Source organism: Adiantum capillus-veneris, chromosome 2 (assembly GCF_014529385.1).
Source record: "Adiantum capillus-veneris isolate H3 chromosome 2, ASM1452938v2, whole genome shotgun sequence".
Classification (NCBI taxonomy): domain Eukaryota; kingdom Viridiplantae; phylum Streptophyta; class Polypodiopsida; order Polypodiales; family Pteridaceae; genus Adiantum; species Adiantum capillus-veneris.
This window is the reverse complement of record NC_140932.1, coordinates 85,775,708-85,803,359: the sequence shown is the minus strand read 5'-3', so window position 1 is coordinate 85,803,359 and position 27,652 is coordinate 85,775,708. Positions and strand designations below refer to the sequence as shown.

General features: G+C 40.7%; 1 protein-coding gene across 3 annotated transcripts in view; it reads right to left on the bottom strand.

Moving 5' to 3' along the window:
* Positions 1-8,580: 8,580 nt before the first annotated feature.
* LOC147463112 (uncharacterized) overlaps positions 8,581-27,652 on the bottom strand; it is a 56,357-nt gene continuing 37,285 nt past the window's right edge. Inside the window, exons 2-4 of one of the 3 annotated variants that reach the window (XR_015184916.1) lie at positions 10,609-10,745; positions 10,353-10,525; positions 8,581-8,894 (exon numbers count right to left, since the gene is read on the bottom strand). The gene's annotated coding sequence lies outside the window, so the exon portion shown is untranslated. Of the gene's footprint in view, positions 8,895-10,352; positions 10,526-10,608; positions 10,746-10,865; positions 11,472-27,652 lie in introns of those variants that run through there. The other 2 variants (XR_015184917.1, XR_015184920.1) reach the window with 2 other exon arrangements.

Below are 27,652 nucleotides of genomic sequence, written 5' to 3'. Positions count from 1 at the left end.
ACGATGATAATTGCCCTAGCATTCTAAAATGCTTTTCTTTGGGGCAGTTTTGCGCGATACTTGTAAGCTCTCCTAGCCTAGCATTTTAAAACACCTTTTGCAAGCCCATGTGCAAGCTACCCTTAGTGCATCCAAAGGGGCCCTTGAGATGCTTGGTGAAGCAAAGACCCCAGTTTGCTAGCACCCCATGAGGGCTTGGGAGACAGGAGCTTTAGGGACTTCTAAAGTGTTGTGGTGTGCAAAGACTTGAAGGGGCTTGTACCATGCAATGGTGCCTCCATGCTCAAATGCCAACGATAAGCTAAACAACGACAACTATGCCCATTGGAATTTGATCAAGGAGCTTTGGTTATCTACAAAAGGTTTATAGAACATTGTCAACGGCATGAAGATGCAACCCATAAGGGATAGTAGCAATTGGTACACCCAACTTTGGGATAAGGATTATCTCACATCACGCATTGACTAGGATGCGAGCAATGCAAATGTTAGGTCAGCCATTGGAGGGTCACTCTCTATAGCTATATAGACTATGAAAGCTACCATTGGAATGTGGTCTAAACTCATTGGAATGTTTACGCTTGCAAATCATGAAGGAAAATCTAGAATTTGTGGCTCTTTTCTCTATTGAGGAGGAATCCATCTTAATCACTCAAGGCAAGGTTTGAGTTTCAGGATAAGGTGGAGAAGCACTTGCTGCTTCAAAAACTACAAAGAAGTTTGAGAGCCAATGCTTTTTTTAACTATGAAAAGCATGGTAATTTGTCTCGGGATTCCAAATCCAAAGGCAAAGGCAAGTGTGATGAGGAAAACAATGACAATGACTTATCAAAGGACTCGCAAAAGTCTGCCAATGTGGTACAGTCTACACTAGCAAAAACTCCAGTCTTCTTGTCAAGTGGATATTGTCCCAACATGCTTGACCAAGAGAGAGGCTTTTGTGACTAGAAAGGAGGAAAGGAAGCTCCATATACATGATTTGGACACATATGTCAGAATTCAAGTTATCTATATTTGAACCCACGTTCAAAGTTTGAGGAACATACATCTAGCAAGGAACTAACATAATGTAAGAAAAACACTATGGACATGTGCACAATCCATTGTTGTTGGCCAAATTGTAGGCAAGATGTGGTTCAAAGTTCATTATCTTGGAAAGTTTGGATGTGATGTGTTCATAGTTCATGAATGGGTATTCTTGCATAGTGTGGTCTATAGTTCAATTTTCTATGAGGTAAACACTGCTCAAGGTGGCAGTCTTCTCAAGTGACAACCTTGTGTTACAAAATCAAAGGTGTATTTTGTACCCAAGGACCAGTGTTGGGGTGTCCATGGTAGCGTCTTCATCTAGTTGGTCTTCCTACACGTTCACTAGAAGCTACATAGAGGGTGTTGAAGCTTATTCATCTCAAGTGAATGCCCAATGTGATCCTTATTATTATTTTCCTTTTAGGCAGTTGTTTTACTTATTTGATAAGTTTCTAGGTAGTGAGAATTGTGAGTGTACGGTTACGCTTCAGTTATTTGCTAAGAAACCCAAAACCCCCATTGTATTGTTAAGTATGGAGCCTGATTTACCCTTGTAATTTTATGTGGTAAAAGCGCACATTTGTAAGGCCCCCATTATGAGGAGAAGCCATCGTGCATGAAGGAAAGTCACTCACCGGAATATTCTTTTTCGCTGGAATATTATGGCCGGACGGCGGCCGGAAAGTGGTCGGAAAACAACCGGTCGGTTGGCCAGTGTCCGATAGTCAATGGCCGATGGCTGGTGGCCGGTAGTCAATGGCCAATGGCCGGTGGTCGGAAGTCAATGGCCGGTGGCCGGTAGTCAATGGCCGATGGCCGGTGGTTGGAAGTCAATGGCCGGTGGCCGAATTCAAAAGCGGACTTGTCTTCTCACGGGCGGCCACACATGGGCGGATTGGAGGGTCCGATTTGGACTTATTCGCACAAGGGCGGCTACACATGGCTGTCTCTCATAAGAGAGGGCAGCCCTTTTGGCCTATAAAAGGAGGCCATTTCTACACACATTTCATAGTGTGAAGTTGATGCAACAAGGTGAGTGTGAGGTGGTGAGAGTGAAGCAAGGCGGGAGCTCCATTAAGGGTATAATCCCTTTGTAAACAACTTCTTGTTTTGAAGTACTAAAGCCATTGAGTGGCTGCTTTCCCGTGGACATAGCCCACATTGGGTGAACCACGTATATCGTGTGTACTCTCTCTCTCTCTCTCTCTCTCTCTCTCTCTCTCTCTCTCTCTCTCTCTCTCTCCTCTATAATCTCTTGTGTGTGAAATCTATCTCTCTCCATTAAGTAATCTACTCAATTATCTATTTAGCTATGTCTTATTTCCTAACATGTATAATCATGAATTCATTTCCCAATTGGTTAGTTCAGCAATCTCTCTCTCTCTCTCTCTCTCTCTCTCTCTCTCTCTCTCACACACACACACACACACCCACACACACACATTTCTACATTGTCAACTTTGACATAACAATCTAATGTAGAAGAGGCATAAAGTGAACTTGAGTGATTACAACTAGACAAAGGTGCACCAATTTATAGTTGCTCAAGGTTTGCACTAATCACTTTGGCATGCCTTCAGCTTGCGCAATTTTAGCTCGAAGATACTCACATCATGTAAATCTACATTAGGAAAATGGTTTCGTATAATGTCCTTTGAGACCTACATAGGCTATATATGTGCCTCATTACAACTCACATTTGTACTCCTAGAATGAAAGAGAGGCGACATCACATCATATACATTTGTGAAGTAATACATATCATTAAGATACATCCTAACAAGTTTGAACTGTGTCTTCCACAATAAAAAACTCTTGAATAACTAAGATATAAGTTGTTTGTAGATGATAGAACTTGTAAACTTTCCTTTCCATACTATAACCAACAAAAAAATTCATAATCTTATATCCACTTTTATGCATTGCTACTCAAGAACCAAGGAATAAGACAAGCAACCAAACACACTCAAGTGACCAATATATTGCTTCTTGCCATGCCAAGCCTCATATGAAGTGATAGATTGCATTGATTTAATGGAATACCTATTTGATACATACACAATATGCATCATAGCCTCAAGCCAAAACATGTGGCAAGTCTTGGATATTGATCATACATAGCATTTCCATAAGTACCCTGATTTTCCTCTAAGAAATATTATTTTTATGAGGGATATATACAATTACAAATTATTTTTTTATCCCACAATTTTCTACAAATGGATTGAATTCTTTATATGTATACTCCCCCATGGATCAAAGTGAGGGGTGCCCATTGTACAACAGGTTATACAACTATATATATTTTAGCCATAAGAAAAAATTTATTGAAGCACATAAATACTTTGAACTTTTCCTTATGCGTATATATCCATGCATGCCTAAAGTAATCGTTGATAAAAGGCACAAGTATAAATGATTCCCAAAAGATGGAGTATCGATTGGACCAAAAACACCACTATGGACAAGCTGCAATTTGCAAGTAGGTTGCACGGAGTCATGCCTAGGAAATTTAGGATACTTTATTCTCCCAAAACTATAACCTTCACATACATGTTATGATGGTGCTTGAAGACAGGGATTCAAATGACGAAAACATGTATAATAAATTGATGCATTTGAAATGGCATTCAAATAAAAAATTACACAAGTTGCACATCCCTCTTTCTTATGAGCCCCTTTAGCCTTAAGCTTAGAAAATTTATTGATAAGATGATCATTTTCCTTACAATAATGAAATCTCACTTTATTTTTCTTTTCTCCCAAGACCTCTCACACATATCACTGCTTGAAGAAGCAATAGTTGTAGGGGAGAACTTGCTACTTTTGCAAAAGCATTAAAGGTGACAATAGTGATATTCTTGCTTTACTGTATAGCCACAAATGCTTATTCAGCAGTATGTTTCTAAGCTTTGTTTTCTCTATATTGAGCCTATTGAAAAAATACATACACGAGACCATCAAACTTCATCAGGTTTATTATATGTCACGAGCCTAAAGGTGGAAGGAAAATTTTAATAAGAATGTGGCAAAGCATCAAGAAATATTTGGTAAGAATGTGGCAAACCATCAAGAACCATTTGAACCAAAAAACTATAAGGAATGACCTTAAGAGTGTAGGAAAGCATCAAGAACTATTTGAACAAGAAAACTATAAGGAACAACCTCACCAATGGCAAGGATCTACTCATTGACATCTTTAATATCCACAAGAAATACATTCATAGCAAAAATACTCCTCATCCATAAACTTGAATTGTAGCTCCTAACATAGGTAAGCAATTTTTTCCAAATTAGGACCTTCATAAAAAGAAGCTAGTCTATCCCATGCTTATTTTGCTATTAATGAGAAGAAAATGAGAAATGGAACACTTAATAGAAAATTCAACAAATACATGAGATTTTTATCCTTATCATCCCATTCTGCTTGCTCAATAATAGGCAAAACAACTCTATCAGTACAACTACTAGAACCTTCACCATCATCCACAAAACCTATATCCACAAAACCTTGCCTTACAATTCCCTTTGTTAAGGAGATGCTGCATCACGTAATCCCAAAGTGGCTAGAGCTATCTCCATCCAATTTGTCCTCATGTGACAACATGCGAGAAACATCATACATGGCTGGTGATTGTACCAAATGCAAAAGTGCCTTCATAGAGGAAAAACTACACAAAACTTAACATGCTATATAGCACAACCCAAAAATGACTATAAAGTGTCTATTTTGTAAAAATGTACACTATGGAAAAACCTACACAGAAGGACAAAATTATATGTGTAATATTACAAATAGTGGAAATATAGGTCAAAATGGGCCTAAATCAAAACTTTGATGATACCTAGCTCAATGGTCTTTCCCAAAAAGTTTTGTTTCCCTCCTAGTGATGCTCACAAAAGATCATCTAGCTCTAAAACCGTGAGCCATGAGTGTGTTAGTGGCACTACACAAGTTGCAAAAGCTTGCTTTGATATCAATTGTTAAAAATATGGTTGTAGCAATGCACACAAAGATGGAGAATAAACTCAACCGTAGCCGTGAAGATTGCCCTTCTATAATCAGCTTCATAACTTGAAGCGGCCATAGTAGGTTGCTTCTTGCTCAAACATGGTATGCATGAACTGTTGAAGAACCACTTGTGGATACTCATGTATGATAACACACAACCCAATCTCAATCCAAAAAAACATGTAAATCTGGCAGCAATGATCCCTCCTTAGGATAAAACAACCCAAGATATAAAGTGCAACTCAAGTAGCAAAAGATCCTTTTAACACTATGTAATGCTTACACCCTCGGCTATGCATAAATCTGCTAACATGTGAGATTGCAAATTGAATATCTGGACTTATATTGCATACATAAATAAGGCATCCAACAACAGTATGATAAAGAATGAAATCAGCAAGATCTCTAGTATCATGAAGACTCAATTTAAAACTAGTTTTTGAAGTAGCAATAGGTTTGTAGTCCTCAATTCTAAACTTACATAGTAATGTCTCTATGTAGCTTGCTTGAAAGTAGCAATCAATTTAGCCTTTAATTTAGCAATGTGCATCACACTCAGATTGGTAATTAGATCGTCCACAAATAAAATGACGATGAGATAAACATCACCCTCACATTTGGCATACAAAGTGCTTTCAGTTGGACTGTTGTGAAAGCTTTGTTTAACCAAATGCATGTCAGCTTTCTCACGATGAGACTTCTTCAACCCATACAAATCTTTCTTGCATTTGCATACTTTTGTTTTTTGTCCTTTCTTGAGAAAACCATGAGTATCTGTTATATATATTTCCTTAAGTATATCAGCATTCAGCAAAGTAGTAACAATGTCTGATTAATGTCCATTCCATCCAAAATGAGCAACCAATGCACATAGAAAAATAGCAGTAGTCATAGGACAAGTGGGAATGCCAACCTTTTGCAACAACAAGTCTAGCCTTGTAGCAATTAATCTCACCATCCAACTTACGTTTCAACTTGTAAACCCACTTCGTACCAATGGCCTTTTTGCCAGGAGACAATTCACATTAAGTCCATGTCTCATTCTCTATAAGTGCATCATATTTTGATTGCATTGTAACCATTCGATTTAGTTGAATTCTATGTTTCATTAAAAAAAAGAGTCTCTTCATCACGTAAATTAAAAACAACCAAAGCATGACAATCTGAAAAATAGATGCATGGTGAGAACTTGAACGAGTACAACTAGACCTATATGCATCCAATTTACTATCACGCAAAGTTTGCACCATCCATTTTTTCAATACCTCTAGCCTCTTCATTCTCATCCCTTTCCACATCAAGTACATCTACATCACTAATAAATTGATCCGTAACATTTTCAAAAATCCCCATCAAGTACATCTACATCACTAATAGGCTGATCCGTAACATTTTCAATCAAGTACATCTACATCACTAATAGGCTTATCCGTAACATTTTCCAAAACCCCCATAGGCTATATATTTGTCTCATTGCAACTTATATTCAAGTTTTCACCATTCAAAAGGGGCAATAAAGTGTCACAAATGTCATGTCAGCTCACATTACTCTCTGGTACATGATAATAAATATTGAAAAAAATCTTCCACAATATAACATCTTGTGAAACCAAAATACCCTTTTTTGTGAATGGTATAACTTGTAACCTTTGTTTTTAGGACTGTAACCAACAAAAATGCATTGATAGCCTTATCAACCAATTTTTTGCACTACATTTGTGGCACCAAATCATAAGGTAAACAACCAAAAACATGCACGTAATCAATAGATGGCATCTTATCATGCCATGCTTCATAAGGAGTCATAGATTGCAAAGCTCTGGTAGGACACCTGTTAACTACATAAGTACCACACATGACAGCCTCAAGCCAAAATGAATGTAATAAAGCTTGAACTTTGACCATACATTGTGCAATCTCCGTAAGATACATGGATTTTCTTTTAGCGCCACTATTTTGTTGAGGTTTGTATGGCATTGTACATCGGTGTTTTATACCACGACTAGCCAAAAATGCATAAATTCATGAGACATATACTCCCCCCTTTTGATCTAAACAAAGGGTGCGCATAATACATTTAGTGACACTTTCAAGCACATTCAAGTATTGATTGAAACACATGAACACTTTGGCTTGGATTTAAGCAGAGACACCCATGCATCAATGAAAGTCACAAAGTATAGGTAATTACCCAAGAATGGAGTTCGCATAGGCTAACAAGCATCACTATGCACAAGTTGCAACCTGCATATAGCTCTTATTGAACCATCCTTAACTTTGAGCGTTGCATCTTAATAGCCTTCACAAATATCCTTAGGTGCTTCAAGAGGTGGCAAAGAAGCAACCATATCAGATTTCTACAAACACAATAAACTGGAAAGATTCAGATGTTCAAATCATGCAAGCCAAAGTTTGGCATATGAGGCAACCTTTGAATCCATAGCTATTGAAGAAAACTTCTACCCACACTTGTCATACAAAGAGATCTTATATCGGTCATGGTACAAAATGCCAGATACAACAATTTCATCACCAAACTGAGATCATGAACTATATATCCAGCATTTACAAATGTGATACAAAACCAAGTGTTGTAAGTACAGATACTAGAAAAGGTTCTTGTTTATCCCTAGTACATAAAATGCATCAACAAGTGAAAGAACTACCATTCACAACAATTAGCAAAACCTTTCTAACTCTCTTGACCGAATAAGTGACTATATTCTCGTGATGGACAACATCAAGAGAGGCAAATAAATCATGATGCAAAGTAATGTGCTTTGTAGCACCACTATCAAAGTACCAAACATATGACTCTGCATCAATTGACATACATGCATCATGGATAGAAGGCTCATAAGTATACTATTCACTAAATGCCTAATCTTCATCTACATCAACATCACAATCTCCATTAATAGAAGATTCTACAATAGTTGCACTAGTGGTAGATCCTGCCTCTTTCTTCTTGGCTTGTTTTGCCTTCAACTTAGGACATTGCTTTATTAGGTGATCATTACACTTACAATAATGGAAACACGTCTTCTTCTTGCGTTTTTCACCATAATTCCCATACAAGTTGCTGCCAACAGAAGCACTAGAAATAGGTGATCTGCTACTCACAAAAGAACCATGAGAAGTGGTTGCATTGCTATTACCACCTTTTCTTTGAGCAACAATAAAAGGTTGTCAAACTACACGCTCTTTATCCCTATTCTTTCTTGTAAGTTACTCCTGTAACAGCAATGTGCATAATGCATCAAAATTGACAGCTTAAGGGTTTCCTAGGGTCATAAGTCTCCAAGTACTAGTAGCAAAGGTCTAATAAGAGTCTCGAAATGCATCAAAAATAGTATCCACGCAGCACAAGGGGACTATCAAAAATGACTTCACCTATGAATACGCTTCTCATTTCCTTATCCATATCTTCATTAATAACCCTTCAACCAGTTGGTAGGAAAAGACAACAAATCTACTTGTACAACAAGCCCTAACTATTTGGCACAAAATCTTTTAGAACCCATCCAAAATTTGCAAAAAATCAGTATCATCAGATTATTCACATCTCTCATCAAGCTAAGAGAAACCCTTGTTGTTGATAGCCTTAAACCCTTCTAAAGCTTCATATATATATATATATATATATATATATATATAGAGAGAGAGAGAGAGAGAGAGTCCAGATATACAACAGCACCGCACACCCTTGAAGAAAGAGCTCAAACCACCCAACCACCCCAAGCTATCTTGTGTTGCATGTCCACAAAAAATCCTAATCTCAATGTCATGGCACCTGATAAAAGGCTCTGTCTCGTTCTACTGAGTGGATGTCACCTTGTGTTCTTTGATGCCTCTATAAAATAGCCAAAAAAAACATTGTCATAAGACCAACTCAGCACATAAGGTAATATGATTTTACAAAATTATAAAGTAGTCCCATTACTTCTTGGTTGGGTCGATCAAAATAGATGTTTCCTAAATGTCTCTACCTGTAGACTAATTGTTGTTGTTTAAGTCTTATTTAAGTCTAATTGTTGTAACTTTTAAACCATGCTCCTCAAAGTTAGAATGTGCAAAGTTGTAGAGGCAAAGCACCGATGTCAACCCAAGTGGAATCTTCAACAAGAGAGTTTTGCTACTTAATGAAAACTTTGACAATACTATTATTCCTGAGATGCCTGAATCTTTTAATGAAAATGACATGTGGTTTTTGTATTCTATGGGTCCCTTAAATTTTTCTTAGTATTTCTTTTGTCCACCTCAGAAATCACCCATCCCAATAAAATTGTATCCTTGCCAGAAAAGCATTCACTCATTTTGGCATACAATATATGCTCACGAAGAGTCTCAAAATTTTGCACAACTGTCATGCATTTTTTTTCTTTCATGTTCCAAATAAACAAAAATATCATCCAAGAATACAAAAATATAGACATTAAGATATGAATGACAAATATTGTTTATCAAGCATACAAATGTGGTCAATGCATTAGTGAATTCTAAAGCAATAAAACTAAATTCATAATGTGCATAACTTTTTTAAAATGCAGTCCTTGAAATGTTCTTTAGTTTGATTCTAATTTGATGATACCTAGATGAAAGGTCAATCTTCCAGATTACCTAGGCACCACTCAACTAACTCAACACCTTGTCCATTCAAGTGTAGAGATCGATTGCATAGTCTAGAGCTCTAGGTGAAGGAAGATCACATATATCAACCGAAAACGTGTCATGAAACTAATCCAGAAGTGTTTTTCAACGTACTAAAGATTTGGGGTCCTTTTTTTCCCTCTATGATCTCATGAGCAAACACTAAGAATGTTTCACATGCCTACCTAACCCCTCTTATAAGTTTCACTACAAAAACCGAGATTGATTTTGAGTCCCTCTCGATAGCTTTAATTCTATGGTCATGTCCTTCAAAATCTATATTCTCTTTTTACAAGCAGTAACATCCTGATCCAAAGATAACCAGCCGATTTCCCAATTTGACATCATGAACATTCACATCAATCACATAAAAGTTGCCAGAATATTTGTTCCTTGTTAAGTGTGAAGAACACATTCTCAAAATGTCCACACATTTACTATTTCTTTCCATCGGATAACTCTACACACCGTTTCATGTTAGAGTCCAATGTTGATTTCAATTTTTGTGCAAACTTAGATGAAACAAAATAATATGTTCTACCCAAATTAATTAATAATTTCACTTTTTTAGTGTGTATCTACCCCAAAAAATTTATGACAAAAGCTCTAAAACTATACAGAAAAGATCTCATAAAATTTCGTCTTAGATCAATGCACTTACTTTGCTCAATCACATCATTGATCACAATTATCACCATGTTTGTCTTCTTGTCACCATCTTGCACGATCACAATCCTTGGCAACAGCTCTTCATACTTCATTGACTTCTCCTTTGTCCTTTATCAATATGTCTAGATCAAATCTTCTTGTCCCTTGACCAATCGCTCATAACCTCTATGTTCACAATTGTAGAATCAATCGGATTTGATACCACTTGTAACAAGAATCGACTCAAGATATATATAGTCAATACACACCCTTGAAGAAACAGCTCGAATCAGCCAACCACCTCGAGCTATCTTGTGTTGCATACACACAACAAATTTCAATTGCAATCTCATGGAGCACAATAAAGGCTTTGTCTCGTTCCTTTGAGTGGATGTCACCTTGTGTTCTTCGATGCCCATAAAATAGTCAAAGCTACATACTAGTACGATTATTTCAATACAAAAAATTAAATTAAAAAATATGATATTGTAGAATCATAAAGGAGTGCCATCACTTCTTGGTTGAATCGATCAAAATAGATGTTTCTTGTATGTCTCTACCTGTAAACTAGACTATTGCTGCTTGCAATTTGTTCCTGTATTAACTTCATCATGCAAACTCAATATATAGACTTCTAAGTACTCAAAATGACAAGAACAAGTGTGACGGACAAGGCAATGGGAAAAGAATAGTGAAAATCCCCTTATTTTGATAGAAAGTGCAAATTTAGATGGTGCACCATAAAAAGCCTACTTTTGGATCTCCAAGACTTTTTCATCCTATTTTAAGCTCGTCCATCTATTTTAAACTAAAACACTAAAAAGTAAAGCATTACAATGAGTACATCTTTGAAGTTTGAATTTTACTTTAGAGTGAAACTATCCTTTACTCAATAATCATAATTGAGAAGAGAATGTAAGCTTTTTGTCTCAACATCTCATCTACATAAGACTTACACTCTCTACCTAAAGAACTATTCAATTGAATCTTGGAACCATATTCAAACGTGACATATTACACACAATGTATACCCTTCCTATTCTGTAGTAGATAGGTTCTCAAAAACATGCTTGTAATTACCCTTTCCTACAAAACTTAAATAGCATTCAAGCTTCTGCTATTGTTTGCATACCTGCAGATAACCCAAAATCTTAGAGCCCTATATAATAGACACATCATGGCAAGCATCCTTATTTGCATCTTCAAATAGAGTAGAAATATTAATAACCCATATCACAATTTATCTGATCTCAATTCAAACATGTACGACACCCATGAATACTGTCTTATCTTCAATTTGAGAATGTTAAAGCATCATAACTTTATCCCCAGAACCCCAAACTTCATGTAAGGAATCTGGATCTATGATTCTTGCAAACAGAGCTTCATATATGTCCTCATCACTAGCCAATAATAGCTTGTCATCAATTGCCAATAATAGCTTGTCATTTTGCAAAAGACATGTGTCTAAAACAACTTCAAATAGTGTTTTATTCCACACATGCAACAATTCTTGAACTTTTTTCACATGTATGGAATCTCCATCTCTAGAAGCATATTGTTTTATCTTTAGTTCTGAATAATATGAGCCTTCTTTTATAACCGCTTTTACAAAGTCATCCCAATTGTTATCAAGTTGTTTTACAAACCCCTAAATTCGTTCACTGAGCTCTGGATTCACTAGTTGTTCAAAAGCTGCAATTGTCTAGTCTTCTAGAACCTTTCAAAGCTTCATCTCCGCTTTGTAACACCCAATATATCCTTAAGAATCATATCCATCAAAGAAGCTTTTCTCATTACCACCACATCTAGTACTTCTGCAACTAAATCATCTGTCACTTTTTGCTTTAGTGTTTAGCTTTCTCCTCAAGCCAAAAGCATATCATATTTCCCTATTGCTGAAGAAAAGTGATAAATAAATATGTCCATCATCAGTAGCATCCTTGCCTCTGCCATATCTCGCCCAAATTCACATTATGGATATTTTGCACTGGGTTCAACAAAATGTGGAGTCGAGACGTGCTTTGCACGAAGAATTTGTGTTACTTTAGTCGGACAAGCTTTGGGCCTCTGGCTGAGAGAGAGAGAGAGAGAGAGAGAGAGAGAGAGACTCAAGGAAAACCAGAGCAAGCGGGGAAAAACTTGTACTGTATTTACCCTGCTTGCTTTGGTTTTCCTTGAGTTCTAGAGATAGAGAGACTCAAGGAAAACCAGAGCAAGCAGGGAAAAATTTGCACTGTATTTACCTCCCTTGCTCTGGTTTTCCTTGAGTTCTCTCTCTCTCTCTCTCTCTCTCTCTCTCTCTCTAATTCCCTACTCCCGAATTTTCTCTACTTTGGGACTCCCTTCTCGGATTGCCCTTCTCTCAACATTATGCTGAGTCCGACTTATTGCTTGCTCAAGGCCTTCACTTGATATCCCTTCTTCTCACTCTTTGATTTTTTCTTCCTTGATGAATCCCCTCAACTCTGTGATTGTCTACTCCTGAATTCTCTCCTATTGAACACACATCATCATGGGAACTTCCCAGGATCACATGGCAGCCCATTTTGTTGATCTTCACTGTACGCGCCGCTTTGGTCAAAATGCTGAACCACACTGTTGGCTTGCCATTTTTCTTGGTTTTCACCTCTAATTGACATTCTTATCCTCTTGTTGGGCGGCCGTTTGATGGCCAAAGCCCAAAGTTGCGTGCCCATTTAGGGATCAAAACCCAAATAACACCCTAAACCAGAAGCGATAAGCGGTGCCTCATTTTGAGAGGCCAAAGCTCATGTGCCTAAACTTTTGCACAAAGGTCATTTGGGGATGCCCAAAACCCACATTCAAAATACCTGAAGTCTTGGTGTAATAGACTTACACTCCAAGCCGAAGATGTAGAGCAACACACATGAGAGAATCGAAACAATTAAACAAAACTGAGAGAGGTTGTCTGTATAGCGTGCCACAACAACAGCTCTCAGTGCAAATCACGAACGTCCGTACAGACCGCCATGTCATTCACTTGCTATGCAATTTTTGGTTCTAGCTTTTATTTGAATGGTGTAGGCCCCTCGACTGGGGGTATCAAAAGTTGGACAACTTTCAAGTTAGGTTTTTAAACCTAAATCCTTCTCGACCACTCAAAAGAGTCATGCAAGTTGGTAAAATTTATTTTGTCTCTTTTGTTAGAGTTTAGGCCCCCTTTTGTCCTTTAGGCCATGCCACATCATCACTTTGTGACATTGCCCCTCTAGAAAGAATTGTAATCGCCCTTGATTATGCCTACAAAACTAACATAGGACAAAAATCACTTCAACACACAGTGACTATAAGTACCTACGTACTAGGAAAGTCATTGAACATTCACATCACTATCCCTGTCAAGATCTTAGATGAGAATCATGATCATTATAACTTATTTATCAATCATATCCAGATCGCGCTAATCTTTCTTGTTACTATCATATCCACATCCCCCCTCACGTGCACAAGGAGAAATGTTGCAGTCATTTCACCTTTCAAACATGCACTCAAACAAGGCACACATGAGATAGCACATGTAAAATTCTCATTTAAGAAATTTCCATTACAAAGTACTTCTTTACATAAAGTCATCCAGAGAATATTGTCAGCCCATTAGTATCCCTCAAATCTCAAAAGAAATCAATGACTTTATTCCATCGAGCTAACCTACAACAAAGGAGCGGAGTAACTCCCCTCTTGTATAGTCTACACAGCACCAGCTTCAACTTGGCGATTCATCGAAACCTGTTGATGCATCAATAACCCTTGGAATAGTCGGTGTTAAACCAAAACCTTCAAGGTAAAGCTCTAATATCTGAGGAGTATCTGCTAGGTCCTCCTCCATCCACTTGGCATCCATAGCCAGATAGTTCCTGAACTTGACCAAATACCAACATGTCAGCTTACCTTTCACTTTTCTTTCCTTGTGATCCAAGACCTATTTGGGAATGAGAATCTAATCTATCTCTTCCACTTTGGACTGCTCATCTGGCTCCCTATCCATTGGCACTTCACCTTTGAAAGGCCTCAATAGACTCATATGAATTGCATTGTGAATCTTCCAAGTACCTGGTAACTTCAGTCTGAAGGATACATCATTTATCTTTTCTTGGATCTGGAAAGGTCCATAGTATCGCATACTTAGCCTTGGAAAAAGCCTTTTCTTACCCTTTTGTTTTGATAGGTGTGCCTTGTCAAACCATAGTAGGACCCAATCATCTTCCTTCAGCTCCAAGTCACATTGATGCTTTCTTATTGCCTTCTTATGCCCTACTTGAGACTTCTCCAAAGCCTCATACCTTGGCAAAAGCAGTGTTTAGATCCTATGTGTACTAATCAAATTCAAAAATCTTATCTTTGATGCTCAAAATAGGTGGAACCTTCTTGACACCCTCAACAATGTCAAACGGTGCCTTCCCCATAGACATATGAACTATGTTTTTATAGGAAAACTCCACGAAGGGAAAATCCATTGAGTCATCTGATCACAAATGTAAGACTTTAACAAGTCCAAGACCACTAAATTGGCTACCTCCCACTGTCCATTTATTTGTGGGTGAAACGAGGATAAGAATTGTCTATACTCGCCCGAATTTAAAACAAGCTCGTAAAATGGGGATTTTAACTGAAACTATAGATTCACACATACCATCTAGTCTGAAAATTTGTGAGACAAACTCATGCCCACTTTGAGTCTTGGGAAGATTAAAAAATGAAGTCCATCGCTATACTTTCCCAAGGTCAGCTACAAATAGGTAAAGGTTATAGGAGACGAGGTGTCTTAAGTCGACCAAACTTGACCTTTTGGTACACCAAACACCTGCAAACAAACACATCCACATCCTTTTTGAGCCTTGGCCAATAGAAATTTTGCTCGACACCTTCCAAGGTTGTGTCAATCACAATGCCCCAAAAAAGGTGGACAAAGACACTCTGTCAAAACCTAATTCCTTAATGCCTGAATAACACACAACATTATTATCTACATTAAGTAACCTTGCTTCAGAGCATAGCCTACAACTGTCTCCCCACTCTACAAACAACCAAAGATGTCTACAAAATCTAGATTTGTGGCATATTGATCAACCATATTGTCGAAATTTTGATGGTGAATTGCCGTAATAGCCAATATATGTGGCTTGCAAGACAACTTATTCGCCACCAAGTTCTTTTTTCCCTTAACATGGACAATCTAAAAATGAAACTGCTACAAAATATTTGTCCATCTTATCTCTTTGTCCGAAAGTTGATTCTCAAATAAGGAGTATCTCAAAACTTGGTGATCAATGAACACCATAAAATCTACTCTAAGTATAAAAAAAAAATGCCACTGTGAGTAAGAGCATCTAAAACCACCAATAGCTCCTTTTCATAAATTCGTGCAACCCGCTTTGGTTGCAAGAACATTCTACTCTCATAAGCTACAGCATGGCCCTTCTGCATTAAGACTGATCCTAGACTGCGCCCACATGCATCACAGTAAACCTCAGATGGCTTCTGCAAATCAGGTAGTATCAACACTGGACCAATCATCAACTTTTCTTTAGAGTCTTGAATGCTGCAATCTCTGATGGTTCTCAAGAAAAGCAACCCTTTTCTACGTTAAAATGTGTAATGGAGAAGTAATCTCCACAAACTTTTGGATGAGCCGCCTGTAATACAAGCATAAGCTCAATATGAACTTCATGCACATTCTTTAAATCTAGCCAATCTCTAATGGTTTCAACCTTGACTGGGTCCATTTGTACACCCTCTACAAAGACATTGTGTCCCAAAAAGTGTATCTCACGCAAGAAAAACTCGCTCTTTTTTTCATTAACCACTAGTCAATGTTGTTGTAGTGCCTGGAAAACCTGCAACAAATGGTGTTTGTGCTTTGCCTCACTATTGGCGTCGAAAAAGGTGCCCACAAATGATTGATATTCTCTAAAAATCATGTCCATCACCCTATTGAATGTTGGAAAGGGCTAATCTTTTGAAACAAAGACACTAGCAAATAAGTATTCCAAAACCTCTAGGGGTAGTCATCCAATGTATCCTTCTTAAGTATTCTCAAATGATGCCAAGCGAGATGACATCTCTTTCATATTCGTCTAATATCCAAGTCGACATGAAATTCTTCTTGAATTTTACCCACATCACAGGTGCTTCTCTGTGTAACAACAGAGTAGACCACCACCTCTGTGCATTTCCTTTCAAGGAAGATGCCACCCTTCGCACCTTGGAGTGTTCCGTGAGCCAACCTCCTAAGAAGGCGACATCAAACTGCTATATAAACTCAAGGGCTCAATGGGTGTCCTAGTAACCTAAAAACGTCTCAAACCTAAGTCAATTTGGAGAGTCCTTGCTCCGACTCTAGTGATGAGAGCAAAAAAGGAGGGAAGCATAGAAAGACACAGAAAAATAACAAAGGCAAGAAGAGTAAATCTCGTAGGAAGTCTCGGAAGCATTTTGATAGTTCGGATGAGGACTTCTCATCCTCTAAGAGTTCAGATTTTGATCAAGCGATGTACACAACGAAGAGAAAATATCTGTATGGAACAAATCAGTACAACTATCTTGAGGATAAAGGCCAGAAGACCAAGGATTTGAGGGAGGGTTGTCACAAAGTGTTGACGTGGCATGACCAATTGGAAGAGAAATGGTCGAGTGGACAAGAGAAAGTGAACCGACCAACTTGAAGAACTTACGAGCACCAACCGTGGGGCATAAAACGGTAATGACCAAAAGCTTGAACTTCCAGAAGGATGCCCGTAAAATGAGCTGAAATGACACGTGGTAGGACTGTGCGAAATCCCACAATTTGCATTGCCGGTGCCACGTGGAAAGCTGTATGGATTTTCATGATTTGTATTGGGCTGATGATGTGGCAGTTTGCGTGAGCTTTTGGTAGCAGATGCTTTTGAGGGAAGTGCTTTTGAAATGTTTGCTTTTGGGGCTCTACTTTTGGGAACCCTTGTACTATTTATAAGAGCCCCTGGGGCCTCACTACTCTGCAGAGCATCTGGAGGCATAGTTTGAGAGCAGAGGACCCTCAAGAGTTGTACTTTGTTGTGAGCAATAATAAGGAAATACCAAAAGTGGCATCAGTCTTTGGCTTCTGGGAATGGAACTCCGTCGTGCAGTGTCGACTCTCTCTCTCTCTCTCTCTCTCTCTCTCTCTCTCTCTCTCTCTCTCTCTCTCTCTCTCTCTCTCTCTCTCTCTCTCTAAGTAAAGTTCAATGATTTGAAGTTTTTGTGTGTGTGTGTTGCTATTGATTTCTCGCTTGAAGTGTCCAAGCATGTAACAATGGTATGAGAGCTCATAGAGATTCTTCTTCTACGGAGGATCCAATTCCTTATGTAACACACATAGGTTCTTGAGGAGAATCAAAAAGAGTAGTCAAGATTTTGTTTGCTTATTATCCACTCCCACCCTTCGTCCATCGTGCATTGAGCGCGCTGAACATGCTTCTTTGACTTAATGGCAACCTCAAAGGTAGATTTGTGACCCAAGTAGTCGGAATAGTCTGTTGCTCAACCCGTTTTTCATGATTGTCTCTTGGTCTTCATGTGTCTACTGACTCGTCGCTCTACAACTTCATCAAATTCATCCTCTGACTACATTCTTTATCTAGGTTTCACCAGTGTAGGTCTCTACTTTAGAGCCGACTTCAGAGGTGAATGGATGACAGCACGCCATCGGGAGTACACCTCGTCAAGTGGAGACTTTGTCAAAAAATTCATGTACCGGGGATTCTTAAGAGTACTGTAGCATCTATCAAGCACAGTTGCTGACGCTACATCTACTTTCATAAGTTGTGGATGGAGGTGGACCATACTCCTCTTTCCATTCCCGGGAAAGGGGTCGGCTTCCATTGGAATCCCCGTTGGTTTCTTCGTGGCCCAAGTGATCAATTACAACACGTTCCTCTTGGCAGGAATGATCAATTGAATCCATGTATGGTGCAATTTGAGAGATCGGATCCTCCGTAGAAGAAGAATCATCTAAGCTCTGATAACATTGTAATAGACTTGGACAGTCCAAGCCGAAGATCTACATGTGAGAGAACTAAAACAACTAAACAAAACTGAGAGAGATACGACAAAGTTCCATGCCCAAAAGCACTAGTCCCAAAGACTGGCACCCCTTCTCGGTATTTCTTTACTTATGAAGCTTCCACAAAGTACAACATCCAAGGGTCCTCTCTCTCGCAAGCTCCCAAGCTAATCTGCCGGGAGAAGAGGCTCGGGTACACTTATAAAGGCCCTTGGCCTAGCTCAAAAGCAGTCATGAAAAGCATGAGTCTAAAAGCATCTAAAGTCCCAAAAGCTAGTGCCCCATGGGCTATCACGTGCCACGTCAACAATTGTCAATGTAAATCGCAAACATCCGCATAGCATGCCACATCGTCACTCGCTATGCAATTTTTGGTGTTGGCTTTTATTCTTTTAGGTTCTAGGCCCCTCGGCCAAGGTACTATAAGTTGCACAACCTTTCGGTTAGGTTTTTACACCTAACACCTTCTGGCCACTCAAAAGAGTCCTGTTCTCTAGGCCATGCCACATCATCATTTTGTGACACATTGTCTCAAAATTGGTGCCCATTTGAGAGGCCAAAGCCCAAAATCTTAATGATGCTTGGAGCCAATAGATGAGGACCCCAAAAATATACCCATAGCTCAAATCCATTGGGTAAAATGCCAATTGTCTATTTGAGTGGAAAGTTCATAATGCACTATTCTGAAAAACCCCTTTATCCCGAACATCTCTTTATAGCCTAAGCCAAAACTCGTGCGTAAATTACTGTTAATTAAATCGCCTCTCAATCAAAGATGCAATACCCCTTTACCGATCACAAGAAGATTTAAAAATTTTCTCATGTAGGAAAACAGTGTTTTTCATACAATGCATAACATCATGAACTTCTGCTCGAGAGGGGCATCGCATACCTAGCTAGGTACGATTGGGGCAAAGAACCACCGGCCCTTCCACCGGGCCGGCGGTCCCCTGCCTTCAATTGTACCTAGCTAGGTATGCGGTGCCTCCCTCAGAGAAGCTCATGATGTTGAGATAAGTCACAATGTGAGAATTTGTCCAAAACTTCTTGTGATCATAGGACCTTATTTTCTGCGCATGAATCTGTAGCACCACGACAACGCGTGCCTGAAGGCTCTTGGTGATTATCTTAGTCTAAAATTTCTTTGATGGCATTGGTGTCTTGGTGATCGCTGCCACCTTCTTGCCTTGAGGAGAAAAGGATGGGACCCCCTCCCATTTGGCAAAGCTTGGAGAGCTGGCAAGGGCATGCATGACCTGCAAGAAGAGGAGCCTCATATTGTTGTGTACACTGATGAGGTAGAGAGGACCATTTTCATGTGAATGATAAGTGGCAATCCTCTACAGAAACATACAGTGGCAGATACATGTCATAGCATGCGATCCAACGGGATATGGCTCAGATGCTTATAGCTGACTTGGGGTTGGACAAAACTCAGCCACCACTATCTACCCTGTCAATCAGCGACGTAACAACTACGGAGAACCCAATTTTTCATGCTCATGCAAAGCATGTTGGTGTGCATTATCATTATGTTGAAGAAAAATCTCAGCAGAGAGAACGGCTTGGCGTATGTGCCAACATAGGACAACCCTGCTAATCTATCACGAATGCTGTCTTACTCCCCTTTGTGGATTGCCCCAAACCATCGGGCTTAGCACTTATTTATACTTCATGTGCTGACTCTCGCATAACTCCCAAGGGAGATTTGTTACCAAATTTAGCACATAGAATGCACATAGAATTCCCTGGGCATTTTCTCACAAGGAAGTTTGCATTGTATATGCGCCCATAAGTGTAGGGCTAGCTTTTCTTTGTACTTGCACACTAACACTATTTGCTTTTGTGTGCCCTTGAGTGTCTCCTTCGTTCCTACAACTCTAATTTCAACAGGCTTTTAAGCCATTTTGAAAACTAAACTCCTAGGACTCAAGAGGGAGTTTAAGTAAAACGAGATTAATAATGTCAGTAATATCTAACCTAAACCAGAAACAAATGGTCGTCGAAGCCACAAGCCATTAATAATTTTTGTTAGCTGTGAACGTGTCCCTTAGATGGGGATTATGCATCATGCATTTGATATGCATCAGCCATCTCAAAAAAGTCCATACAATGCAGTAAAGCTGCCACCAAAAGCTAGAATACCTAAAGCATAAAATGATGCACCCAGGTAGAACAATGTCCATAATCTTTCTATTCTATTATGGGAGCCATAATCAGGCCAAGCCATGTGGCTCAAGGAGAGAAAAGCAATGAAGCGGACAAGGAGAGCCAGAGGGCGAGGAGAGAGAGAGAGAGAGAGAGAGAGAATCTTTTTTACAATGTTATCTATAAATTTGGTGCTTAGTAAACTCATAAATCTTTGATCGAATTAGCCTGTTGCCTATGAAGGAGACCTTTCAATCATATTTTTAAAGGGGACTTTTGGTGTGTTCCATGTAGGTGAGAGGCAGTACTGTTTTAGTTTTTGAGTAGTGCATAGTAGACTTAAAGAAGGCATCACAATTTTCCATTTGGAAACATTTCTCAATTGTATTGCGACAAACTGTTCTGGACAACATTTTTGCTCCATTTTCAGGCCAAAGGGTACAATCAGAACATGATGCCATTGCTATTTTCAAAGAGAGCAAGACATACATGCATAAGAGATAGGCATACACACAAAGTATGTGTGTAATTTTAGGTTTTTCAACCAAATTTAAATATTGTTAAGGTTATAGTGTCAGACAAAGAACAAAAGGGTAAATAATGTTAAGTTTATAAGTCAGAGAAAGGCATAACTAGCTTCAGGATGGGTTTGAGGCCGATGGTACATTCTACGATGTGCTCTATTCGATTAAACTCTTATACATATGTTTGATAATTATAGTTGTTCACTATAGTATGGCAAAACGGTAAAATCTAGGTTCGGGCATTTCCATAATCCATGAAGCTATGTTTAAAATAGGTGAAGGGCAAGCAAGATGTGTGTCTCCGTGTGTGTGTGTGTGTGTCGCGAACCCTTCTGCAGTCTGCTGTCGCGCAGTTCTGCCCTGCGCGTCCTTTGTGCAGCATGCCAGAGCTGTGGATTGCCCTCGTCTGCACGCGGCTCGTCAGAGCTGATGGGAGCCACAGCAGCGGGCTGTTGTCAGCCAGTTTGTCAGCGTCAGTTGTCAGCCTGATTGCATGGGCGTGTGTGCGTGTGTGTGTGCTGAAGCCTGCTGTGCCAGCGCCAATGACAGTCGGGCAGCAGTGTTAGGGTTTCACAATCGGGTTACAGCGCATTAGGGTTTCACAGTCAGGCAGTGTATTCCCTGCAGCCCTGCACGCGTCCTCAGCGCTGTGCTGCCCCTGGTCTGCTCTGCGCCCACTGCTGCGAGCAGTCCTGCTCCTGTGACAAACAGCTCTGAGCGCCCCTGGCCTCCCTCAACTCTGCGCCATCTGAAGTTCAGGCTTTGCCTTGACAGCCAGCTTCCGACGCAGGTTCTGTAAATCTTTAGGTTTTCAGTTTGATTAAAGTTTTCAAGCAGCAGGTTCCTGTACAGCCAGCTTGTGTGTGTTTGTCTGTGTCGATTGCAGTCAAATATCCAAAAACCCAAAAAAAGAGTGTGTGTGTGTGTGAGCTTCACATGGATTCGGCTGAGCAGTGTATATACAAGTGCCGGAAGGCCATGGAATCTTCAGATATGGATTCTTTAAGCCTTATCAAAGAATGTTTGCATGAGGACTTCGAGGATGCACATCAAGCCTGGGAAGGATCCGCTCCTGTCATGGAAGTGTGCATCCCTATACAGGAGCTTATGGATCCCGTTGCTCAACATGCACTCAACGCGGTGATTCTTTTTTTCCCGGGAAGAATGCCTATAGCTCAGGATGTGGACCAATGGGTTGATTTCCTGCTCAAACGGCAAGCAGTTCGAGGGGTTTACTTCGGCGCGCGCGGGTTCTATGAAGTCTTGCTGGCCGACATGGATGCTCGGGATGCTTTTCTTGAAATGTCTCCTCTTTTCTTCAATACGCAGATGACTCATGTACTACCCTGGGCTCTCACCAAGGACTATCAGAGTATCATTCGTCACAAGTGTCCCGTCTGGGGTGGTCGATTTTCCTCGCACCTGGCGTCATTTCCTTCCTTTGCTAGCTGCTCAGTTGGGCAAAGTCATTTGCCCTCCGAAGCTGGACACAAATACAAACCGTTTTTGTATTCTACAGATATCCCCACACCAATAGGTATTCCCATCGATTCCGGGGATGAAGTGGTTGGCAAGCGTCCATTTAAGCTTAAATGGGGCAAATTTGCAAACTCTTGCTTCCACTGTGGCAAATTCGGTCATATGCAATCCGAATGTCTGGAACCAAACCTGCAACCACCGCCTTCAACTGTTCCTACTCCTCAACCTCACTCAAATCCAAAATCTTCTGCTGAAGTTCAAACCAAAGGTGCTTGAACCTCCTCTCCCACAGCCGGGGTGAATAAAGGCAAGGGGAAACAACTACAATTGTCAGCACTTTCTGCCTCTCCGAATATTAAAGACAAAGGCAAAGAACAGGCTTCAACCTCCCAAACTTGGATGCTGCCCAAGAAACCCGTTAAAGCTGCTACAGCACATATTCCGGCATCTTCTCGTAATTATGTGCCCCCTTTGAAGAATGTTGCTCAGAAAAAGCTCCCTTGTAATGACAACACGTCTTTGGCTGAAGCTTGGGACAAGGTGGTCCGCTCTTACAAGGAAGTTGTTACAAGCGAAGCCTCTTCATCGCAAGGTGCTTTTACTTTCAATCCTCCGGGTCCAAGTCTTGACCCACCTCAGGTGCTTGCAGCCGGGGAGGATGTGTCGGTGGGCACTGGTACTGGAGTTTTCTCCCATTTTCCCATTTCCTCGCCCACTGTATATACCATATCAAAATGCATAGTTCTTTGAATTGCATCTCCTATAATGTGCGTGGGTTATGCAATCACGACAAGTGGCAGTTAACCTGACACTATGTACATGCATGTCAAGCGGATATTGTGGTTCTTCAGGAGCATAACCAGCATCAATTTGCAGGATGGGCCTCTTACCTTGCAGGCTACTGGATAGCTTATGCAGGCTCCGCCGGCTATTCTGGTGTGCTTATACTTGTTCGACATGAACTTGGTTTTCAATGACCCAGTTGGGAGATGGATGGTCATCCAATGCATTGTTAATGGAGAAGTTTTTGAATTTGGAGGCTTATATGCATACACAGCTTCTGCAGATAGGACACGGTTGTGGAGTGCTATCTCCTCTTATTGTTGGCGTTCTAATGCATTTCTCTGTGGGGACTTTAATAATGCACCCAACCTTGCAGATAATACTATTGGGCATTCTCACATGCTTCATACGGAACGGCAATCGTGGGATCAATTTATGATGACATGTAATGGGCTTGATTTGTGGCCCCTATCGCATGCGCTTGATCCAGGATTCACTTTTCAGCATAATGCTCAATCTATGTATTGCGCTCGGCTAGATCGCTGGTATCTTTTTCACATGCAACAGTATGATGACTTTGTATGCGAGCTGAGGATTGATTATGCTATGTGTCTTTCGGATCATTTTCCTGTATGCTTGAAGCTTCGTTTTGGCTCTTTGATGTCAATGATCGCTTGCCCAAGAAGAGGCTTTTGCATGTCAATAATGCTTATCTCAAGCATGAGCCTTTTCAGGCTATGATTGTGGATATCATCCTGCCTTTGATCTCCCAGATGTATGTTGATATGGACATATCCTCGTTCCGCTTTGTTATGCGTGTTCAATGTGTTATCCAGGATTATGACAGGGATTATTTGTCACAATTAAGGGAACAGGTTAATCAGGCGAAGGACGCTTGTAACAGACTAATGCACTTGGCGAATCATTCTTCTCTTATTGACACTCAAGCGACTGAGTTGTTTTCTGCTCGCGCTATGTTACGGCACAATGATGAGAGAAAATTGGCCAAATGGCAGACTCGAGCTCGACAACAAGCTTTTGCAGATAAAGGATGTTCTTCTAAACAATTTTTCCGGCATTTGCATCACTCCAGGCAGTCTCAAGCTATACGAAGAGTTAAATTACGGTCAGGGGAATGGACCTCCACTTTACAAGAGCTAGCACTAGCCCTACATTCTCATTATGGCAAGATTTTTGAGGCCCCTTCTTCTCCCACGAGAGCAGCTTGTCAAGCGCGTCGCATGTTTCTATCACATGTTACTCCCATCCTTTCGATGCGGCAGGCTCAAGACTTGGAGGCTGTTTTCACTGAGCCGGAATTGCATGCCAGTTTGCTTGATTTGGGTCGATGGAGAGCTCCTGGTTGGGATGGCCTCTCTGTGGAATTTTTCTTGTCCTTCTGGGATTATTTGAAGATGCCTCTGTTGTTCATGATGAATACAGCTTGGGAACAGCGGGAACTGCCCTCCTCTTGGAAAGAAGGTTTGCTCAAGCTGATACCTAAGCATGCATTGTGCAAAGATTTCTCTCATTGGCGGCCTATTACACTTATGCCTGTGGTATATAAATTGATGGCAAAAATGCTAGCTAACCGACTCAAGAGCTTTTTGCATGAAGGCTTGCATCAATCTCTATACGGCTTCATTCCACGACGTCAAATTACTGATAACCTCGCGAATGTCATCATTGGTATGGAATATGCAAAATACACTCGATAGGATGTATTGGTCCTGCAGGTTGACATTGAAAAGGCCTTTGATACTGTTCTTTGCGGGCACCATGCAACACTTGGGATTTGGGCCTAGGATATCCCGTGTCGTGCTGTTCTTGTATGCGCACAGCACTTCTACGGGCTTGCTGGATGGATCTCTTACAGAATCTTGGCCTTTGGGACGGTCGGTGAGACAGGGCTACCCTTTGAGTGCTCTACTCTATGCGATTGCTACTCACCCCTTGTTTTTATGTTTTTGGATTCCCTGACTTCCAGTGGCAGGCTACATGGCCTGTCTTTACCTTCGGGACGGCAAATTGTTGGTCAAGCCTATGCAGATGACTCTTTGTTTATGCCTCGTAATCACTATGATGATGTACAGCAAATTATGCATACTCTTCACTTGTTTGGATTGGCAACGGGTGTCAAAGTTAACTTTTGTAAATCCAAGCTATTGCCTCTGAAGAAGTGTGACTGGCATAAGATATTATGGCCTGGGGAGATTGTTCCTCCACATGTTCTTGTTCGCCATTTGGGTTATCTGTTGGGTTGGAATGTATTCGCTATGCAAAAACTGGATTGGGTGCTCCAACGTCTACATTCCAAGTTAAATTATTGGAAATTGTCCACGTGGTCACTTCATGTACGTCTCAGGATTGTCCAATGCATCCTTGTGGCTTATGTGCAGTTTTACTTGCCTTTGTTATCCTGGCCTCGGTTGCGCTTGCAGTCCCTCATGTCCAATATTTTGGAGCATTTTTGGCGGACCTCGTCTACCAAGAAGGGTCTTCGGCTTCTCTCTGTGGACAAGCTGTGTTCTCCCAAGCGGCTTGGAGGGTTAAATATTTTGGACTTGCGACGGCATCTTTTGGCCCGGAAAGCTATGTTGTTGCCAATTTTGGTGGAGTAGCAGCAACCCTGGGCTCTCATGATCACACATTGTGTACGCACATTGTCACCCCAGCTTTTGGTCATTGGCAACCGACTTATTGGGATGTTGTTTTTGGGAAGCTTGAAGGACACATTCCTAGATGTCCCTTTACTTCTTCTCTCATTGTTGATTGGAAAGTTGTCACTTCGCATTTGGCTTGGAATGGTCGACCATCCGCTGTGGGTAATTCTCTTCGTTTGGAGAGTCTGCATTGGAGCAGGGCCTTCGCTTCGACTTTGGTTCAACAGTCTCCTCGCCAAGCATATTTCTTGCCCAGAAAGGAATCTGTCAGGTGCATCAGGTGCTTGATGGCTCGAGTTATGCTTTTTCGTTCGCTGATGCAGTGTCCCGCATTTGGTTGGGTCCTCACTATTCTTCTCTTTGGCGGGAAATTCAAAGGATACTTGCTGATTACTCACCCATTCCTCCTTTGGATGTGGACTCTCGCTTCTCTGATTGGAATCTGGCTACGACTAGATTGGACTGCATCTCAGCTGGCAGTGTATATGCCATCCTTCAGTCTGATATATGGATTGTGCACCATGGTAATCGGTTGTGGTTGCTCTCCGAGTCATCCTTGTGGTGGCAACACACAATGTCTCGTATTTGGCAGAGTATCTACCTTTGAAGGAACAGATTTTCTTGTGGCGTTGCTTGGTGGGAGCTCTACCTGTTGGCAGTGTGTTACATACTCGGCATATTGCACCTTCCCACTACCCCAGATGCCTTGAAGCTGAGGAGACCGTGCTACACTTGCTATGGCGTTGTCGCCACTCCAAAGCCTTCATTCGGCAAGTGTCGGCTGCTCTTCGGCTGCGTTTTCCTTCCGGCTCTTTTCACAGACGGTTTTGGCTTTTTGGAGTGCTTCAGTCATCGCATTCTCAGTTTGCGGTGTTCTTCACCTCGGTCAGATTTTGGATTCTGTGGGCCATCTGGCACCATAGGAACTCCTTAATGTTCCAAGGCACCTATGTTGACCCCTTCCCCTATTTCAAATCATCTTTTGGTGAAGCACTACATTTTGCTCATGATGTTGGAGACATCACTCTTGATGCCTACAGGATTTACTTTGACTCTTTCTAGCTTTCGGAGCCATATAGTGCTCAGCTCTTTGTATCCCTTTCTTTTCGTGGGTTTTCCTCGCTTTGAGGTTTCCCACTTGTAAAGTAATCAAAGCAAATTTACAAAAAAAGTGTGTGTGTGTGTGTGTGTGTGTGTGTGTGTGTGTGTGTGTGAGCAAAATGATAAGAGGAAGCTTGCTAAGTGGCAGACGCGTGCCCGACAACAAGCCTTTATGGATAAAGGTTGTGCTTCGAAGAAATTTTTTAAGCAGTTGCATCATTCGAGAGTCTCACAGTGGATTAAACGTATTATGCTTCCTTCGAGTGCCTGGACTTCTTCGAAGCGAGAATTGGCTGATGTTATGGTTTCTCATTATCGTACGGTGTTTGCTGCCCCATCTCAGCCTTCTTCGGCAACTTGTAGAGCGCGTGAATTGTTGCTTTCTTATGTTAGTCCGATTTTGTCTTCGCAGGACGCACAATGCCTTGAAGATCCTTTCTTTGTCGCCGACTTGCATGGTGCCTTGCTTGCATTGGGCCGACTTGCATGGTGCCTTGCTTGCATTGGGCTTGGAGATCTCCTGGTTGGGATGGACTTACTATGGAATTTTTCCTCTCGTTTTGGGATGACC